The sequence below is a fragment of the Schistocerca serialis genome, chromosome 7, assembly GCF_023864345.2.
Source record: "Schistocerca serialis cubense isolate TAMUIC-IGC-003099 chromosome 7, iqSchSeri2.2, whole genome shotgun sequence".
Classification (NCBI taxonomy): Eukaryota; Metazoa; Arthropoda; class Insecta; order Orthoptera; family Acrididae; genus Schistocerca; species Schistocerca serialis.
This window is the reverse complement of record NC_064644.1, coordinates 240840232-240863247: the sequence shown is the minus strand read 5'-3', so window position 1 is coordinate 240863247 and position 23016 is coordinate 240840232.

Genomic DNA, 23016 nt, shown 5'->3' with positions numbered 1-23016 from the left:
CGCAGATCGAGCTGTTTTTTTTTTATGTATTTTTTTCTCAACTGTAGAAGTTGATGCTGAGTAATTTTTGTTGGAATCTTCGTTTTCTATAAATTTGACTGTTTTACTTAACAGAAGTCAATGATGTTGTATGGTTATATATATATCTTTGTAATCTGAGGAACTGTGCGGCGGTAGCCGACTTTTTGTATACTATTGTATGAGTAGCCTTTCCTTATCATGTTATGTATTATCGTGTTCTACGATTTCGACGAAATTTTCTATAAATTTTTATGCTTGGTTCAGTGTGTTCGTTTAGATTTTTGTCTGGATATTTTCGTGTATTTGAGTATATTTGTATTTCCTCTAAAAGGGTCATTATTCGACCTTCAGGTATTATATGTAGGATTTTCTTTCCGTGATCGAACTGGTTTACGTTATGGCTTTCTGTTTTCAAATGGCGGAAAAATGTGGAGGGATTTGTGGCGCCCTTTCTGGGGTGTTCTCGGTATCTGATCAGCAAACTTCGTCATGTTAGGCTTATATAAAATTCTTCGTGGTAATTACAATTAGTTTTGCATACAACTCTGTGCGCGTATGTTGGTGATTTTGTTTACTGGAATGGATTTGCGAAGCCGGCCGAAGTGGCCGTGCGGTTAAAGGCGCTACAGTCTGGAACCGCAAGACCGCTACGGCCGGAAGTTCGAATCCTGCCTCGGGCATGGATGTTTGTGATGTCCTTAGGTTAGTTATGTTTAACTAGTTCTAAGTTCTAGGGGACTAATGACCTCAGCAGTTGAGTCCCATAGTGCTCAGAGCCATTTGAACCATTTTTTTTTTTGGATTTGCGATTTTATGTCGTGTACGTTACACTAGCAAAATCTCTGTGTAGTATTTTTTAACAATGAATTTAGTTTATCTGATATATTTTCTGAGCATGTTTGTTGTATATAACCAATTTTCGCCTTTGTTCATGTTCCTCGTGTTACATTTATGGCACCATGAAATTGGATATGTCTGTGATTTCTATATTTCTCATGTATTTGGTTGACTATATTTGGATTAGAATTGCTTTTTGCGCTATTTTCTGTAGAGCTGTTATTGTAATGGTAGGTTATGAAATCCGTCAATAATTGTGCAACACAAGTATATTTGTGCGTTTTTGGATGACATTAATTTGCATTAACAATATTAATTCTATAAAATATATCTTTGACTTCTGTCAAGTAAAATAGCCACAATCATAGAAAACGAAAATTTCAACAAAAATTACTTAACAAGCAACATCTAAGCAACATCATCACTGTTGAGAAAAAATATATAGAAACCAAAACAGCGCCATTTTCACTACAATTTCAATAAGCAGAAATATTTGACAACTACAACGACTACGACAAGATACGGAAGTAAGTATTACAAAAACCAATCAGGAATATAACGTACAAATTGAATATAACTGTAGAGCGCTTGAAAACGGCAATGCAGCCGATATAAGCTTACCGACTAACGGAACAACTCTTGAATAACGCTTTAAAATTGCAGCCTTATGGTATAACGTACATAAAATATCTTTACGAGATATGTACTGCGCTGCAAGCCATGAATGTAACTGGTGAATGTAACTGGTGTGAATGTAACTGGTGACATACTGACACAATAATAATTATAATATTTCTAGTTATGCTGCAGTAATATTTGTGCTGTTGTATTTACTGGAACGACTACCAATAGCACATCACTAGTAAAACAGAAATTACTGAGTAAGTTTATTGTGAACTGACGACGACAAAGCTAAGGCGTAAGACAGAAGGTTATTAAGCCGTATAGTGGCAACGCACTAAGAGAAACAACGAGCTTCCCGTAACTGTTGAGCGAGATACACACGTGCAGTTCTAGAAAATGCCCTCTATCTCTCTCTGACTGTCACCAATCATCGTGTGAGCTCGTCGGGAAGAGAACCGCCTCTCAGCAACGTCAAAGAGACGCTCCAGCTTCCATACGACTGTAGCACTGCCGCACAAATGCACCACAGACATCAGCTGCGGAGACAGACCGTGGCTGCTGCTCGTATCGCATTAGTGCTGCCCACTAACGTGATGTAGCGACTCGCCCACAGAGGCCGCGCTGATGATGGGTACTAAACACAGCACAAATCTGCCACCGTGTAGCACACTCGCCGTCATCCACCATCTCTGAAACGGAAACTAGTTTTCGCTGATCTACCGACAATCCACAATCGCTCATCGTATGCAAATGGGACTACACAGTCTGGATCGAGACTTTCCGTGATGGCCTCAATTTCTCTTTGACGGAAGGAGTTAAGCAGTAGAGCTGCTCTAGGCAATCTTCTGCTCTTGTAACTGACAGTTGTTGCTGTAATAGCCTATCACAAGCATTTAATATGCAAATGTACTCGACTCTCCCAGGTTCGAGAGCATTATCCATCCGTTAACGGTAACGCAGTTCATTACCTTCTCCGAGTGAATCGCTCGCTAATACGAAGAGCAGTTGCTAATCGTTCAGCGCAGAATGCAGGACCTCACTAATTCCTGTTGTCCGTTCTCTTTACGTTACGTCAAAATGGAATGAAGATGATAGTATACGCATTTGGCCACCAGTTTCGTTGTGTCAAATAAGTAAACTAGTTTCACCTTTTTCTCTTTCCGTTCCTAGTTCAGTCATGCCACTAACTTTTCCCTCATCTTCCTTTAATTTTTTTTATCGCGTTTCTCTTTCTGACCCCTACCTGTATATTTCTATTGTTGTGTTTCTCATGAACGGGTATAAACATTGTATTATTTTGTAATTACATATGACATAGTAATTTCTAAATGGTAGATTCTGTTGTAGATGACTGATGCCACTAATCTTAACAAAATTAAATAAAAAGAAGTAAGGTTACTGCATTTAAGAGATTTTTATCTTGTGAAAATCACAAATTAAATTTTGGGTAGTATTTGAGGACGTACTACGCAGACTCTGCAAAGCCTGTGAAAACATTCATACGCCTGTTTACGTCTTTCTTAGACAGTATCATTTCAATATGAGTACTAGTAGATACGCCTACGGTCGTCACGTTCCGTTCATCATTATTTTCATCGGCTTTAGTGTCATCCTGAACCCTTTCAGTAGTAATATGGGCTATTAGTCTGACAGTGGAAGTCGAATAACAAAGTATAGAGGTAGGGGTGTAAATGTGGAAGCGTCTGTGTAATGTGGAAACGTCTAGTATATGGCTTGCAGAGTGCTGCACTGTAGTGGGCAGCCAGAAATTGTTGCAATAGTTGCTATTTGTCACGGTAGAGGGTCAGAAGTCAGTTGAGCAACAGTGGCCGTCTCAGTGATGCAATTTACGTTTGCACATTTTCTAAACCATTTTTGAGGTATGTTGTGCTATTATATTTATCTATATACTTTGTAGTTATTTTTCTTTACGTCTGATAACTTATAAAGGGAGGTGCATAGAAGGTTTTAGCAGTCCTTTGTCAACCTTAAATGGATAGTTGCTTAATGTAATCTACTGAAATTTAAAATGGCCATTATGTAGGTAATGTGGAAGCATACATACGAAGGCATTGAGGAAACGTTTCCACAATACCACCATCAATTACTTTACTTCTAATACGTTCTGCGTCTGTTTCCAGATGCTACGAAAGCTAACTGATCGGAAACCAAGAGCTATTGTGAAGAAGTAAGGTGCTGAAAACATGATTAAGGCTATAATAGCCTCAAGGGAAAGCAGGTGGGGTTAAGAAGAGCAGTAAAAGCTTTCAGTGTACCTCAGACGACACTTCAAAGGTTTGTGCATAGTGATGTGTCACCTGAAGAATGTGTTTCTTTGAGACTTGGACGTAAGCTTGTACTACCTAATGCTATTGAGAAACAGTTGGTGCAGTATCTCATTGAACTGGATAAAACAGAAGGTCAACATCGTTGTCAAATACCTCATCAAATACGTGCCTGTCTCCACAAAATATCATGTCAGTCCCTCCTCTAAAGAGGACGGTTTCCAATAGAGGACGTAAGCCAGGTTCATCAGCTGTTTTGACATCTTCGCCTTATAAAACACGCTTTGAAGACTCATTACTGAAGGGTAAACAGAAGCTTCCTAAGGCACCTGATCAAAGCAAGAAAAAACGTGGAGATCCTCCTAGAAAACCGTGCAAAAACGGCTTGAGTTATCTGAGGGTTCAGACGAAGAGCCCAATGCTTCAGGCGAGTAACACTTGGATCTCGCAGTTGGGGAACAAAACCGTGCTGAAGAAGATGCAATTTGTATTTTTTGTGAAGGTGCATTTTCCAAAGACATTTGGGGAGAATTGTGGACTAAGTGTGTAGTGTGTGCGGAGTGGAATCACTCTTTGGGTGCCGGAAATGAAGGAGATACTTACATACCCGATTTTTGCAAGTGAACTTCGCTTACGAAGCATTTATCTAATACAGTTGCGTTTCAAAACATATTTTTATAATTTAAATTTGATACAAAATAAAACAGTTTGTAACATTTTCAATAGTTTTCGTTTGAAGTAGTTAGTTTCCCACAATTTTAAGGCGTCTCCACATTACCCGCACTTCTTGAAAAATTTGTGAGTAGTCGTGCAAGCAGAAAATGTTTTTCAATTTTTAACGTATTTAGTTTTTGTGTTTCATAATATTACATTCAGTGGTAAAACATTATGAATTAGCTTTGGCTAATTTTTGAAGCTGAAAGAGAAGTAAACATTTCTTTTATACAGCAAAAACAAACTGGGTTTCCACATTCACACCCCACCCTCTACTATTTTCAGCGAGGAGTCAACAATGTTAACGGCGGGCAGCTGCTTCGTTTGACGAAGATGCGACCAGAGGGTGTGACATGGACTCATAAAAGTTATTTATTGCTGAAGTTCAAACCAGACCATTTTTAATAACAAGACGACAAGACGTGGTTATGTCACATTCATTTTGCTTTTATACAAGATGAGGAAGTTAGGACAAGCCACATCAGACGTATCCACACTCAATAAGTGCATCGATGTGCAGTTTTTCCAAAGTCATAACGAAAAAGGCGGAGAATGTCCTGACGTCCTGGTAATTCTTACAATTTACGGTCACCGAAATATTACATCAACTTTTCCTTTTTCTGTGTCTTCCAATACCTGCTGCAACAGGATATCTAAAAAGAGGCACTCCCCATTGCATCTCACTAATATTTTGTGACAAAATGGCCCAGTTGGATAGTCTGTCAAAATCTGAACGCAGATCAATTATGCAAACAGGAAGAAGGTGTACTGAACTGTGAAAAAGGAAGCAAAATCTAACCGCCCAAGTTCAAGATGTGCAACATCGAGCGAGCAAGATGAATCGTAGCGTCGTGGCTGTGTGAGTACGGTGTTGCACATCATAGCGGGAGATCCGTGTCCAAACCTTCCGAGTGTCTTCTTTTTCACAAAATTATGAGCTATCCGTCCGGTCATTGATGTGTGTATTCTCCTTCTCTAGTCTTGGCCATAGTCATACTACACACTGGTTACAAAATACGAGTCATGTGACAAGAATATATTGCCGTCGCAGTTAAATGTGATGAACAGCAAGAGCTGGCGAGATGCGGCATAAACCTCTCACAGAAATAAAAACAACAAATGAACGGGTGTGAACTATTTTGCAAATGAAGTAACGCTAGAGTCAGAACTTCCAAAACGGAACGCCAGAATCATAGGACGTGGTACTTGTGCCGAACAAATAGATGGTACGTAGGCTGGGAGGTCCCATTCTTACACCTTTCTGTTGGAAACGAACGTTACACCACGACACAGACACAGATTTGAATATAGCAGACACGTTAGTGACCTGAGGGACAGTTTATAATTTTGTTAGAAAATGTGTACATATATGGGGCATGAGAGAGATTTGAACCCAAATCTCCCTCTTCACACTCCAACAACGTGACAACATAACCACACGCCATTGCATTTCAATTTCGCTCTTGAGCTTGGGTTATTCACTGTTTCGAATTTGCTTGATTTTTCACAGTTCGTTACACCTTCTTCCTATTTTCTTCCTTTATCTGTGTTGAGTTTTTGACAGGCTATCGATTGGGCCATCTTACCACTAAACCTGACGAGGGTGCGATGGGGAGTTCCCTTGTAAGAACTCGACATACTTGAGTGTATAAAGTTTCCCACCAACAAAACAGGGGCCAGTAGTGCGGGTCTTGAAAAACACGTACCAAACGTTGACAGACCAATAGCGTTGTATTTATCCATTTCTTTGGGTCAGCGTGGGTTTTCAATTTTCGATTAGTGTATACTGTGAATAATGACTTGCACATGGCTTGTAAACGATGCTTCTCCCTGAAACAAAATTTTACTTAAATATGCTGTGGCACTTTGCACGTTTAGTAGATAACATTCGGAAAACTGTAAATCATTTTTCAAATAACTACCGTGACGCTGTAAATGAAGCAAAACGTGGAGAGGATGAAATGAGATGATTGATATCTCTCTCCCAGGCTGCCTCTTAGTGACATTTGTATTGAGTGTTACAGCCGCTAAAGTGTTTGGTCTACTTTTTTGGTTAGCTGCTCTTCTGATTTCTTGGTATATTTTATTCACCACACTTCCATTGCCTAGAACTTTTGTGTAATGGTCGCAAAGACTAGTCGTGAGTGGTTGGTACAATCTGGATACTCTTGAGCATGCAACCGCAGTGCTGCTCTGATAGTTTGGAGACATGCACCATACACATATTCATTTGTTCTGCTGTCGTATACATTGTGAAAGTACTAATATCTTTACGAGCAGGTTACTGGACTGCTAAAACAGCAAAACACAGAGCGACGGGCTTAAACGCGTAGGCAAACACAAGAATCACGCCTGAGTTACGTTTGGTATAAAAGGGCAGACGTTTGTGGAACCTCTCCTAATGAAGGCGGGACATTGGGTTGCGGGGCTGTTATCCTCGTACTATTTGATCAAATCCAATCATGTTATCTAACTGAAGTTCTCTTACATGCGTCTTTTGAATGCCATAGAAAAAAACTGAATAGTTCCGATAGAAGGAAAAAAATCTGTGTCGTATTTCGTGGGATATTGCAGTACTGGAGAATGATGAGACACATTCACTAAGGATGTGTATAACGAAATCACGAACATCATATTAGGCAATTCAGTTGAAAAATAATGGACATCTCGAACAAGAACAGTTAAATATGTTGGACAGGCAGACGCAGTTGCAAGGAACGAGTAACGTAATACCTATGTAAGCGAGTGATTTGGCCACCTAGAGGTAGTATAAGGGGGGGGGGGGGGGGGGGGGAATTTTTCAAGGCGAGCCGCGGCAGCTCTGGCTAGGTGACCGATATGGGGGAGACCAGATACAGTGGCAAGCAGCATCAGTAGAAAGGGTAGATCACAAAGCCTTGGTAGCTGTTGGTAATGTGACCTTTGTGCAGATGCGCCACAAATGGTGGAGTGTCCGTCAAGGTGGAAGACGGCTTCTTGCAGCTTTTTGAGAATCTATAACAATTGGTAGTCAACTATGAAAGCTAATCTGAATGCATTTACAATCTCAGAAATATGTGGTGCAAACAATGAAACAATAACATTTTCCATATCTTTAATTCCTCAGAAGTTAATATTTCAATGGCGAAAAATTTTCACAACTAAACTTTGAACTAACAACTTTTAAATACTTAACAAATAATATTTCAGATGATGGTATTGGACTATAGTTGTTATCCCACAAAGCCACGTACCTGTATTTATTTTATTTATTGAGTTACGATATCTTGCACATATTTTTTATTACACACATCTTTGTCACAACATTCCACTCTACACAACTGCATTTCTTCTTGACATACTTGTGTAGCTATTTAACGAACTTTACTATTTTGCTAGGGACTTTAGTTAAACGTTGATTGCAAGTGCTTTTAAAAACTGTGTTAATTTCGAAGCGGTTAATCATGTGTCTTAGCATATAGAGAACTATACGATGCTTGTCAAGTAGGCATACATAATTGTTTAAACAATATTGCATGGCAGTTCGTTTTCATATAATGTGAGCCCACTTGCGCTAGAATAACAGCTTATTTAATAATTAACAAAAACTTTGTTTGTGATACTTGTGAATGATGTGAGTATGAGTGAATACTTATAACATTCTTTTATTTAAATGTTGTTGGAATATATTAGTTAGTCCAGGAAGTGTTCAAATTGGGTCAAATCACATCTGTAGAACTTAAAAGCAATGTATTTTTGGTGGGGACTGCAGATAGCAGCGGAACACTACGAGAGTCAAGTGGAGACTTCGACTTTTCGAATGAACAGCTCAATAGAGCGATTATGGGCACTTTTGCATTTGTACTTAAAGAAGGCAAACCTGCCTATGGTAACGAGTGGCAATCAATCATGTGGTGATTGATTCTTGGCAGCAACGGCCACTAAAAGTCTCTAACTTTTGAAAGGGCTCTGTATTAGGTCTGAATGTGCTCTGGAGAGCTCTAACGATTTCCGCTGACATTACAGGAGGAAAGACAGGTATGAGCTTCTGTTCATCAGATTGGCAGTATTAATTCGTAAATAATCACATTGTACTCTGAACTGTTTTGAGATGGTTAATATTTTATTTATTATGATTATAAAATGGGCTCTGTTTTCACGTATCTTTGAAGACTTTTTAGTTTTAGGATTTTGCTATAATTCTCATAACATTACCAACATAACTCTGCTGCAATTGATAGTATTTTCTGTCCCTATTTTAACTGAATATCGTAGGATCACTTCCTGTTCATTTTAGCTGTCCTGTCTGGAGTAAACATTGTTCAGCTTAATTCTTTGTCGTCTACACCAGTTACAGACATTACAATATAACACTTGTTACTAAATTATTCATTTTACTTTTATTTTGTGTTTCTCTAGATTTCAATATCTGGCAATTCTAGCCAGTGCATAGAGTATTTGATGGTAGCAGCACTGCTGCAGGTCATTATTTGCGGAAAATTAGCTGCAGTCGTGAAAACAAACATATGCGACTCGCCCCTATCACCATGTCGACCTGTTCTTTTTAAACAGGGTCGCGCATAGCCCAAGTAATTGACGTACAAGTAACAATTGATAAAAACGTAGCTGGTTTGGTCGTAAGTGATGGTGTTTAGAAAAGCAACTCCCCTAGTGGTAACTGGTAGCTACAGTCGCACTTGGCATTTTCTCGTCCAGGATGTAAATCAAATCCCTTTACGGTTCCAAATAAACTTGTAATATATTACAATATTTGTTATCCAGGTCCCAAATATCTATTGCATGATAGGCAGTATGCCTAGGGGCTCTGAGGATAAGAATTTACAGCCGTTGGCCTCGTAAGAATCGCTGGCAAAAGTTAGGTGTGGAAAAGTAAGTATTCCAACAAAGAAGGCTATGCAGAGTTCCAGTATGCAGCGGCCCACAGTAGCGGAGACTTCCACGGCAACACGAGCGCCAATGGTGTCCATTGCAACGCAGGCTAGCGGCAGCGACTTGGAGTACTCTAGCGGCGGCATCGGTAACAGCCACACAAAAAAAGCACCCAGCATGACCGATAGCTTAAATAGATGCACCGGTAGCGTTAATTTGTGTGAATCTTCAGGGTCATCGGTAGTGATGGAGTCTATAACGAATGAACAACCACAATGTCTTAGTGGATCAGATAACACTAGTGGACCATTTAGTCCAAACTCCGAATGCGGTAGTGTCGAAATAGAACTTATTGATGGGGTAGGTAGTCCTAAATCAGCGAATGGAAGCAACTTTCCAGACAATTCATTGTCATAACGAATGTAATTTTTTATATAGTAATACCTTCAGCTGCTGACGGGTGTTGATATATATCAATGGGGACAGGTCAAAATGTGTGCCCCGACTCCCATTCTCAACTTATATTTTCACACACTACATTCCTAGCGTCCCTACCCAACACACTCATTACTCGTGGAAGACATTCTTATCAAGTCCTGTAAGGGTTCGGGTAATATGTATGCATCTGCACAGAAGAAGAAGGTGACGGCCGGTATTGCCAGAACTATATATGGTGTCTGTTCTTTCGGACATATCCATATAAGTATATAGTTCTGGCCACACCGGCAAAGACCTTCTCCTTCTGAGCGGATGTACACATATTGCACGAACTCTTACAGAACTTGGTAAGAATGACTTCCACGAATAATGAGTGGGTTGCGTAGGGACACGACGAATGTAGTGTGTGATATATAAGGTGAGGGCGTGTGCGGTGTAATCCCTGAAGTCGCACAACCTTCTGTTCCATCGGTGGCTCAAATGGATAGAGCATCTGCCATATAAACGGGAGATCCCGGGTTCGAATCGCGGTCGAGGCACATATTTTCAACTGTCCCAGTTGATATATATCAACGAGCGGCAGCAGTTGAAACTATTGATATATAATTATAATTTCGTTCTAGACGGCTGCAGATCATGCCCGAAAGAAGAGACACCATATCGATATAAATGTAGTGTAAGTATTTGCTGACATACTGTGTAGTATAGAGTACAAAGACATCCAGTGTAGTATAGAGTACAAAAATGGAATAGGGAAATACTAATATCATTTCAAATACTGAAAATGCAAAATCTGAGGTGCAAAAATTAAATCAGATGTTGAAGGGCCTATTGATGCAAAATTACAAGCTATAAGGGTAGACATGAGGATAGTTTTTACGGATGCTGGCCTGCTAAATACCAGAGTTTATGCAGAAGATAAAGATTTCGGTGGAACAGTTGGAAAAGATCCAGAACGAGCTGGTCGGTGAAATTAAGAACTATGTGCTAAGGCAAAATGCACTTGGGAAAGTAACCACTAAATCTGTTAACATTATGTCAAGTAGAATAGTAGAACGTGAAGAGTAAGTGCTTAAAAATAGAGAAAAGTTTGACTGAAAATTAAGTAAAGGAACTGTGCAGCATGAACTGCTAATAAAAGGCATGAGGGCCTAATTAAATTATTTAGCAATGAATAAGGCAACTACCGTGTTAGCTATTCCAGGACTTAGTTGAGGAACAAGAAAGTGTTTTACAAATGATGGAAAACACCACACATTTCATTTTCTTGCTGCATTTAGGGATGGTTTTGTGAGAGGAATGTCGGAAGAGGCCAAAATTAAGTCCTCTTAAAGACTTCTTAAGGGCAGTGGACAGTCATGAGCAGATTTGATGAGATCTTCATTTACTACCCATCAAGTGTTTGATAGTCGTTTTCTGAAGAAATTCTGGAGCGAACAGAGACAAACACGACTATAGAATAAGTTCCTAAACGGAAAAGTTTCAGACACGGAATTGGGTCCATAGGGAATTGTGTGCGATAACTGGCTAAGGTGACGCAAATAAATCGTCCGCTTCGAGTGTTGACAGAGATTACAATGCTCAAAATACAACTACCGGATATCTTACAATGGGATCTTTTCCACAGTCTGACATATTCCAATGACTAGTTTTTAGATTTTATGGAGAAACTTCAACAGGCTTTGAAAATGAAGAACGCTAGGCAGGGAAGTATGTACCAGAGTAGGAATTATAATAGTCACCATTATCACTACAATTATAAGAATAATTTACAAAGGCGAAACAGAAATAGGAATTCTCACAGCGTAAATTAAAATCGGGAACGAAGATCTGAGTGACAGGAGCCTTATGAAATGCAGCACCAGATTAAGAGCTTGAGAAACTAGAGATCGCTGCATCTCAAGTCCGGAGGTGGCGAAATAAACCAGCGTTGAAAAGGACATGATGTTTTAAAAATTCTCTGTGTGTAGAAAATTCGGCAAAGAAACTAACAATGATAGAGATGGAAGTTATAATAAATAAAAATAAAATGAGGAATAATTTTAAACGGGGAAGCCATAAAGAGGAAGCAAGAAATGTTGCTAAATGTTTAGAGATATTCGATAATGATGATATGGGGCTGAAAAATTTATATACTGAAAGAGAAGTGAATGATGGAATGTATTTGTATAATTACTTTCTTTTATCCCGCCAATTATCACAAAATATTAAGTCCTTGTACTATCGGTTTTCCACGGCAATAGCTATATTAAGGACTGTGTTATAACATGTCGTAATATAATATAGCCATAGTCACACCACCATAAGGTGTCACTATGGCCAAATTGAATGGGATATGTTCTAAACCAGATATGAAGGTACTCTTTCCTGATGGAAATTGATAGTCTGAGTCTCAAAAGCCGTGTGATCATTGAAGGAAATAAAAGGAGAGTATTATACACTTCCTGGATTACTGTCTAAATATGTGACCATGTCTCAACTTATCAGTGTGCGTTTGATGGAAAACTCTGTGATCAGAAGAAAGCTTGAGGTGGCTCTAAATTTGGTGGAGGTGGAATGTATGACGAATTGTAATGACTCGTTAGTCAGTAGTAACAGTTATAGTAATGTAGGGGAAAGTAATGTACATGTTTTCTATTGAAAGAAGTAGGTGAAGCTATCTGTGGAGGCGATGGAGCTGAAGTCTCGTAACCTCAGAGTCATATATATAATAATTCTTATACAATATTTAGGAACATAATCATGTAATACACAGCTGTACTTATTGTATGATGACTGTAGGTTTTGATCACATTATGGCTGTCCTCAGTCCATAAGAGACGTATTTACTATGCATTCGTCTATCACAATACGCTCCAGGCAAATGCTGGGATGGTTCCCTTGAAAGGGCACGGCCGACTTCCTTCCCCATCCTTCCCTAGTCCGATGAGACCGATGACCTCGCAGTTTGGTCTCTTCCCCCAAACAATCCAATCCAATCCAATCTATCACAATAACCAATGATTGTCGAAATTTTAATATAACATGCAATAACACATAATGTATTTCTTTTTTACCACTCTTAACATTAGCGTACACGCCACAACGTTACTAACTTGCCTGCTGCTACAACTGAAAAAGTCCTTATTGTCAGATAAAATTACATACTTATGGTATTATATGCTATACCAAAATGGAGAATTTAAGCAATGATTATCACAGTTGTAGAATGCACACTCGAATACGCCTTGTACGCCATGATGATGTGCAGTATCTAATCGAATTCGGTAGCGACATTAGAAATCAGTACAGCTGTGTTTTTCTGCTTCTAACCTTAATGAAAGCTGAAACTTCATGGTAGAGACTCGTACTCGGTACCTTTGTCTTTCGCGGGCAAGGGCTGTAACATCTGAGCTACCCAAGCTCGACTCACGCTCCGTCCTCACAGCTGTACTTGCCTGGTGTCCTACCTTCCCGAATTCGAGTCTCGGTCGGGCACATAGCTATGAATCTGCCGGGAAGTCATATCAGCGCACACTTCGCTGCAGAATGAATGCTATTCCTGTTATTCGACAGAAAGTAAAAACCACTCCCATGACGCTCGAGAAGAAAAACGTGTTTCCTCGAAGCAAAGTTTGCTAGGAGCCTATTTAAATGCTACACATTGGTCGTTTTTAGTGGGACTCCGGCTTAAATCGTGTGTTGCAATATAATTTGGCCGACACTGGCGCAGTGGGCGGCTGCAGATGAAACAGGCTTTCAGCCGTTTCTCACGTCGGCCGCCTGCGCAGCGTGCGGGGCTGCCTGACCGCAATGCAGGGCCCTTTCACAGCCACACCACCGCGCCACACACAGGCCGGCTGGCTGGCAGCGTGCGCCGCTATCGCAGGCGCAGGGCTGGTCGTTCATCTCCCGACGACTCGCGCCACCACAAAGGCTGACGACCGAATATTTCTTTCGGCCGCCGCATCTATCTGCCGGCACCCCGCGGCGCCATCGCGTTATCGCGAGGCTGCTGCTCTCCCCTCCCTCCTTTGCGAGGGCGGTGTCTCTCTACAGTCGTGCGGAAACCTAAGCAGAGAGGCGACCTTGCCCAGACAGAGACATGCGGCAAGCACGACTTCAGCATTTCCGGTAAACCTTCAACTGCTAGCTGCTGTCAGATTCCTCTCCCACGTTCCTACTTTGTTTCTACTTTTCCCCATTACCATTCTCCATTTTTACTTGCATCTTCCTCTCAGACTCCCTCATACCTTTTTTCTTTATTGTTACTTCACTCCCAACGCCCCATATGGAGTGGGGGGGGGGGGGCGTGAGCTGTCAGCTCTTCAGCCAAGAGTTCATAGAAAGGCACAAAAGGTGATAAAAGAATAAAAATATGAGGACTGTTTACATTTTAAGTTAAGAATTAGTGACCAACAGCTAAAAGGACGAAGAATACACATAATTTGAAACACAGTTGCGATGAGGTGAAATTCTACTGTGAAAAACCACTGAAGCGCTGCACTTACATTTAATACCTGAAGGACTTCCACAGTGTGAAAAAGTGCTCGGGGAGGAGCGAATATGTTCCACAGGGGAGGGGGGAGGATGTGTGGCTAAGCAGACATTAGGAGGGGGAACTATGGAAATGATAGGTAGGGGATGAAGCATGTACTGGGAAGGACAGAAGGTGAGGAGGAGCAATGGCATATGGGAGGGCAGTGGCACAAGAAGAAAGGTATATGGGTGGGTGTTAATGGAAAAGGATAGAGGCACTCTGATGTGAACTGGGGTAGGTGGAGAAGGATTTAAGTTGGTAGAAGGGGTAAATATAACGGTGGATTTCACTGGGAAAGGGACTTGGTTCAAGATGCGTTCTGATAGGGTATGGAGTGTGTGGAGGTTGGTGATCAGAGGGAGGACAATGGGCTTATTGGAAACTAGTTAGCGGACAGAGTGGGAGACGCATTGATGTTCAACGTGAGTGAGGATGGGAGGGAATTTGATGAAATGATAGAGGGTCCGGTTGGGGGAAGATAAACGGATGTGGAAAGCGAGACGGGGTGCTTGCGTTGGAGGATTTGGGGAGATTTATAGAGTTTCTGCGGGGCAGACATCCGTGCTATATTTTCATAACAAATGATGGGTCAGATGAGGGTTTTGCCGGTGTGGAGCATAATTTATGGATGTAAATTTGGCCTAATACTAGCTTTAGTAGCTTTAGTTTATTGCGCGCTGCCTTTTGGGTGGTTAATAGGTGGCGGTTACTCATTACATTCCGGTCGAGGGTTAGTCCAAGATATTTTAGGGCAATAGCTGTGGAGGACGGCTGTAAAAAGTAAGATAGAAGCCATTCCACCGTGCTCCCATCCTCTCTCTCTCTCTCTCTCTCTCTCTCTCTCTCTCTCCACCTTCGAACTCTCTTCATCCTCTTTTCAGATCTCTCTTGCATCGACACTTTTTAGAAACCTATCTTCACAGAGCATACGGGGATGAGACAAAAGTTGGCTAATAATTGAAAACGCCCTATCTCGCGGAATAATGCAAGAAAAGAGGCAAAAGTTGACACACTCGCCTAAAATCAAATGCGATTTTACTGAAAGCAAAAACAAGTGCAAAATCTGGCCAAAAAATGCTAGACAGCAACACCTCAGTGAACCCACATGAGAAACTGTACATATATTAAAACTGTAAGTAGTTGATGTCTGTATCAAGGAGATATTTAAGAGAACTTAGTAAGAGGGATCTTTATAATAGCAAAGAAGCCAAAAGAACTATTTTTACAATTTTTGTTTCTTTCTTTATCTGTCAGGGTGTTTGTACGTCCCTGTCACACGAAAATCGATGTGGTTTCCACAGCTGTATTGTTGGAGGTCTACCTTAAAATCTGCTACATATTTCACCTTGATGAGCCACCTAGAAGCCGAATTATCTGCACATGTAAAGTGTTTTCCTTAACTGCGTCATTACGAGGAAATCGGAATTAGTGGGAGATACAGGGCAACTGTCTTAGAAACCTTTCTAAAAATAGTTTTACCACAACCAAATTTTTATTGAAGTGTGAGTTGTTTATCGAATTGAGTAAAATTGGTAAAACTTTTCTATGTGGATCAACTCGGTTCCGTGTGAGGATCATTCCATTACATTGGAAGAAAAAATCGGGATGACAAAAGTTCTATAAAACTAAACTAAGTAAACCGGGATTGCAGTGATAATATCCGTAAAAAGTAGTAGTTTAGGATGAGTCATTACAGTAATAATAATTTTGACTGTTAAATCCAGTTATCAATTGATATTCTTGACTTCATTTTAGAGTGGGTGTAACTGTTATAGTTGATCAGATTGTCGTATTATCATTGATAAGTTTGTCCAATTGATACCACAAATCTATTATCGTCGATAACTTTTTAGAGGTGACACTAGTAATCACTTTCGGCATTTTTTCAGGTGCTTTCATCGTCTCTTATCAATATAAGCGAAGTGATACGATTGTTGTGATTCATATTAGTGTCTCCGTTCATGTAACTTCTTCATTTTTGAATTCATTCTGCAATTAGTCTAACTATTATCGTTGATAAGTTTACGGAACAGTAATAATGCCTACCTGAAAACGGTATAACCTTTCTTCTGTTTCTGCTCAAGCCACACGAACACGAATGATAAGATTAGCAGAAAGTGGGCCAGAGCGCGATGAGTGTTTAGAATCGCTGTGTTCTAGAATTGCATCTTCTCGACCTGATGCAGGTTCGAGACCCACGCCGGCGGAGTCATGTGCGAAGGCTGGTCGTATATAAAAGGAACTATAGTGAGAGAAGGAGTCAGATCATCCTTAGACTGGGTGAGGAACACCTGCTGGAAGGTACGACTTTCACGTAAGATGGTGCTTCACCCCATACTGCTACACATGTGAAAGGTCTCTCTTGCATGTTGTTTGGTGAAGATCACGTGCTGAGCCGCCAAAATCGCCATGCTTGGCCTCCATGGTCCCCAACCTCAATCCGTGTGGTTATAGGTTGTATGGTTGCCTGAAGTCGCAAGTCTACTGCGATCACCCAACCTGATTAGCGACACTGAAGATCAACATCCGACGGAAAATTCGCACCATACCCTGCACAGCGTTAATCACAACGTTGTCCCTCGGCTACAAGTATTGTTGATGAATGACTGCTGACATTTGGAGCACCTGTGGAACAGAACTTCGCCTCCGCTAAACTCAGCTCTTAAGGTAATTATTGTATTTGTACTATATGAAGCGTAATTTGTTAGTCATTTTGTGCACTTCTTTTGGTTTCAGTAAAATCACATATCATTTCAAGAAATTGTGTCGATTCTTACCTCTCTACCTACATTAATCCGTGGAGTACTGAATTCGTCAAATGCTAACGGACTTTTGTGTCACCCTGTACTTTCCATAAATCTCAGGCACCATGATAGAAGGTATATTTCTCGTCGTAACATTCATTCAACGTTTAGGTTAATTAAGCTGTTCTGGTACCAGTTGCTTCCTCCCTCTTGCAGGTGGCACAACGAATCAGAAATAAAATAGGCCTAAGTTTCAAATGCAGTGCTAGTTTGAGCATATATACATGTGTCTATATGATATTTCGAAACAGATATCGAAGTGCATCATGATGTCAACGTCAGTTCATTTTATTTATCAACACTACGGCTGAAATCGGTGTTTTTTTATTACAGCATCAGTATCTCTTTAACTACTAAATTTATATCTTGATACTACAAGGGTACATTTTCTTAGACTCTTGAAACGAAAATATATCGCTATTTTTGAAAACATTACTGGAGGCATAAGTGATCCAAATATGATATCACAAGACTCATTTATTGAACCGTAACCGGTTTTAATCATCAAATGATTATCTCCAGATCTACAGCCGTTTTGTTGGACAATGAATGTGCATGGAGCACGAACCTCTGAATGCCGACATTCGAGCTCGACAAAAGTGTCACACACATAAATAGTAACAGCTCGATAATGTTTGAGAGTTACCAACAGGGTGATGTATTTTAATTTTGCACCTAACAATGAAAGCCATGATATGTTTTAAATATACAGTGTTCAGTTGCATTAATGTGACCATCTATATAAAGCCTTGTTAACTACGTTTTTGCAGCGTAGATCACTGAGAGACATGCATGAAGAGAGTCAGTGAGGTACGGGAAGTACCGACAGGGATGTGAATCAATGTTGACTCCAGTGCCGTGGGCAGCTTCACGAGGCTCCGCGGTTGTGGGTCCACGGTACGAACTCACCGATCGAGGTTGGACGATCTAGATTTTGAGTTCACACCCGGTTATGTGGTTGTCAGGGGAGTACGGTAAACCCATCCTGCTGCTGTTGTAGCATTGCAAGCTGTGTCACGGGTTGCATTGTCCTGCCATCGTGCTGATTAAAACCAAACTGAATGTAGAGTGGGCGTGATCCACAAGGATAGATGCTTACTTGTATTGATAAAGTGCGACTTCCAGGATGACGACTCATTCACGGAATGCCCTCCAGCCTGGACCCTTCTGACGATTGTTGCAGGGAGTTTGCTTTTAGTTCCATGGCATACACACCATGGCCATTTGTTCGATGGAGTGTAAACGTGATTCACATGAAAAAGCTACTTGTTGCCTCTTAGTGGTTATCCAATTGCAGTAATGGCAAGGAAATTCCAGCCTTCGCTGCCGGGTTGTTGGGGATACACTACTGACAGACCCTCGGTTCATCTGGACAGCCACTTCAACAGCTGCACGTCCGTGTGCATGTACACCTCCTCAGCCGAAGTTCATCACTGTCGTCTATGGCCTTTAGTGGACCACCTTCGCCTCAGTGACGGTTTTGGACAGCATCATTTGCCATGCATGGTATATTTTAATCACGGTGGCATATGAACGGTTTACAAACGCAGCTGTTTCGGAAGTGCTTCCACTCTTGGTCCGAAAGTCAACGGTCATGCACTTTTGGACGTCAGAAATAGCGCTACGTTTCCGCATTACAACAGCAACTGCAGTGTTTTTCGAGTCTCCCAACACGCTCTATACACTGTCCACAGCTAATGCTGCTACCCGCCGTCTGTTAGTGATTATTGCACATTGACGTCGGACATAAGCGATGGCCACATTAATGTGACTGTACCGTGTACGTCGTTGTGTGTTATGCCATGTCACAATAGAGTACACAGAGAGAGTGCAGTGCCGTCAACAACGGGTCGTTAAAATTCAAAGTGCAAGTGAAAGGCGTTTATTGTCACATACAGTAATGTAGAGTAGCTAGAATTCTCCGACGTGACTGAGGGCGTAATTATCCGCATGGCAAAGCTGTATAACGTTGTAATTATCATGGTAGTGAAAAGAGCTCCTAGGTTGTCCCAGTTTACCATTTAAAGCTGCTGCAGAGCACAGTTGCTTGTATTTAAGTATGTCGAAGGTCGTAAGTGTGTCGTTTGCTTTAAATAAGTTCTGCTCACGGAGATCAAAAACTGCTTGTTGCTGCACGAGAATTACCAGATTTTCGACGACACAAAACTTTATTAATATTTGCGTAAAATTAATATTTGTTTATCTGAATTTTTATGTATTATCTGTATATCTGAAGTAGGATTTGTTTTATTATATTACTGTTTTGAAACCGTGACGCTGCTGCCACTAGGACACGGGCGTTTGGTAATTTTCTACGAGGAAGACAGACGTTTAGTAGAAAATTTTGGTGCATCGCGTGTTGTTGTAACTAGTGATTAATGAATTCTAAATATTTTTAACGAAGAAAATACCTAGTGCGATATCGTACTTCCGTGAATTTCAATTTTTGAATTTAATGAGTCACATTTTCACAGCTTTTAAACATTAAGCCTGAATGATTATCGAAATTCAGCATTTTCATCTACTACTTTAATATTTAGAACTGTTATAACAATACTGTACACAGTTCCGACGTTTCCATACAAAGAATTACTTAACTGCGTTCAGCTACTAAATGAATGCTAAGTAAATTTTCTCACCCTAATAAATACGAAACAAAGATTTACAGGGCCATATCTGTGACAAGTTTCCCGGTTTAAATCTCTCTTCATAGTTAAATCCCCTTCATGATGAGCCGAAAAAATTGCTCCACTTGTTCTACAAGGGGCACAGATATTTACCTTAACAAACTAGCAATTCACGGTGTTATGAGCATTGCAAGAAGCAAGAAACTACAGCAGTTAAATCTGTGAAAGAAACTAACAGAGGACCGTTCATCTTGTGCTTCCGTCAAATCACACAGTAAAAAGATTTATTAAAATTCCACTGCTCTTCTTGCAGCGAGATCTACATCACATGTCATATGCTTCTGTGCATTAAGATATTGTTCGTCATAAATATTAATAATATTGGTTGATTCGCGGCCACCTTGTTTCTCTAGTCTCGTCAAATTTTTCTAGATGACCGTAGAAAACACAAGGCTTACATATATTGCGATAGAAATTTCGACATACTGTAGTCATGTGCCTAATTCATTCGCTCTTCTTCGTTACCGCCTAGAGTTTAGCTCTTGATATACGAAGTGAAGAATAATGCGCATAAGGTGGCTTCTTAACGTTATTCCTTGTATAATAACGATAAAAACATCAGTAATGTGCATCCGCCCAGTACAAATTGCACGTCAAACAATGGAAAATTGGTGCCACTGCAACAATGAGTACAACAGATACCTTTGTTCAGTACAACAGCCTTTTCCAGTTAGTACGGTGAGTAGAATGTTGGAGGTATTATGGAAAACGGTAGATGATATGGGAGGAGCACTCTCAAATATGAAGAATGTTCTCTTTAAAAAAAAAAAAAAAAACGCAGTTAGAATTTTAGCTGCTCAAAGGTACCTGAAACCGCACTACATGAAAGGAGATTATTGTTGAAGAAGGGTAATTGGACAGCAAGAAACGAGTAGCATTTTATCTGTCACTCAACAAGAAGATGTTGAAAGTTATGTGAGCAGAAAATATAATATTAAATGATTATGCACAAGTAATAACAGTCAAGGAAACTATTTTACGAAAACCCCCCATTCAGAATAAACATGTGATAAGGAGTTCAGGAGCAGGTAAAATTTCTAAGAATTAGGACATAAAATGCGAGGCAGATGCTCATAGAAAGCGTATGTGGCAAGAGCTGAGATTGTAGAAGTTTAGCAGCAGATGGTAATACTTCGTTGACAATAGTAAGTTAGACGAAATTTTGTATATCATACGTGATGTCTACAAACCTACATGAAAAGATCTTGAAATAATGGCTATACTCCAGATAACAACAGAAAATGATGCAATGGTGGAGATTGATATCATTCTTAACGTGGCTACAATAATGCCGTCTACAGATACATGTAATCTACTTTTATGTCATTTAAAATCCTTCATTCATGAGAAAAAGGATTTTTTCTCATTTATTCAGTAAATAAAACATTTTACTAATGATGTGTAAGTTGTCTGATAGTATAATTCATGTCTGTTACAAGTTATTCCAATTTTGGGATACTCGATGTTCTATTTACTTCAGATAATCACTTTCATGCCTATACGGCAGTACATTTTGAAATTGTCAGTTGAACTATCATATGCACGGGACAACAAAAGGCGATCGACCTAACGACGTGCTTTGTCCCATACTTGCAACCGTGGCGGTTAATAACGAGTGGCTAAGAAGTGTAGGCGGCTCGGAGCAATTTTCCCCCGCTCTTGAAGCCGCAAAATATCGAGAAACTGCCAAACCTCAGATACGGTCCTGCACTTTGCGCCGCTAAATAGCTGAAATTTACTTTAATGCATCCTCGTTGGACACATTTTCCTGCATATTGTGCAACATAGATGTTGATGATATTGGATGATGCCTCATCCTAAATTCTTAGGTAAAACGAAGAAATCGTGTGACAACCAGAAGTGGAAATAAAACAAAAATGAACATTTTTTTCACACTTGCGTTCCTAACGTCGCCAGACAAACATAAAAAGAATGCAAAGTAGCTCATTTTCTCGATGGCTTCTACGTCAGTATTATTACAATGGAAATTTATTGGTCGTAGGAATCACTACAGTCGTTTTTCTACGTATTATTTTTTACGGAAACCTTGTATGCGTAGTCTAGGAATCAAAACATCCTTGGCCCCGGGTTCGAACCGCACCATTGCTCAAATTTAGAATAAAAATCATCTGTAATGGTGAAAGCATACTTCTTGTACGAGAAGTGAGTCTCATTCAGCCAATGGCCTTGTCAAAGCGGGAGGAGGAGCGGACAGAGGTTCAGGGTAATCTCTTGCCCGTGATGTGGGAAACGGCCGCTAGAGGTGTAAGAATCAGCAATGATCAACGGAATGAGGAATTAGAAGACAAAGGTAACTACTGCATTAAAGAGACATAATGTGTGCCCACAGGATGTGTGGAATGTAATGGAAAAAGTGACACAATGATGTCTCCATTGGCAAAAGATTCCGGACTAGTCCCACATTCTGATCTCCAATGTGGAGGATCTTATGAGCAAAAGATTGAATAACCAAAGAAAGGATAACGTTCTACCAGTCAGGGTGTGGAATGTCAGAAGCTTTAATGTGGTAGGGAAGCTACAAAATCTGAAAACGAAATTGCGAAGGCTCAATCTATCTATGGTCCGGGTCAATGAAGTGAAATGGAGAGAACAGACGGATTTCTGGTTAGATGAGTACAGGACGATATCAATGGCAGCAGAAAATGGCCTAACGAGAGTGGGATTCGTTATGAATAGGAAGGTAGAACAGAGAGTATGTTACTGGAAACAGTTCAGTGTTAGGGTTACTCTCATCTGAATCGACTGGAAACCAACATCGACAACGATAGTTCAGGTATACATGCCGACGTCTCAAGCCGCAAATGAAGAGACACAAAAAGTATATGAGGATGATGTACGTAAAGGAAGATGACAAACTAATACTGATGGAGGAATGAATTGTGGCGTTAGGTGAAGGAGTACAAGAAAGATTTAAGGGGGAATATAGGCTTGGTGAAAGATATGAGAGAGAAGAAAAATTAATTGAGTTCTGCAGTAAGTTTTAGATTGTAATAGCGAGTACCCTGTTCAAGAATCACAAGAGAAAGAGATAGACTAGGAAGAGGCAGGAAGATTAAGGAAGGTTTTAATTAGATTACATCACGGTCACCCAGAAATTCAGATATCAGATATTCGAATATAAGGCATACTCAGGGGCAGATATAGATCGACGAAAGAAGGAATTACAGACATTTCCAGGGATATTCAAGAGTAAAGAA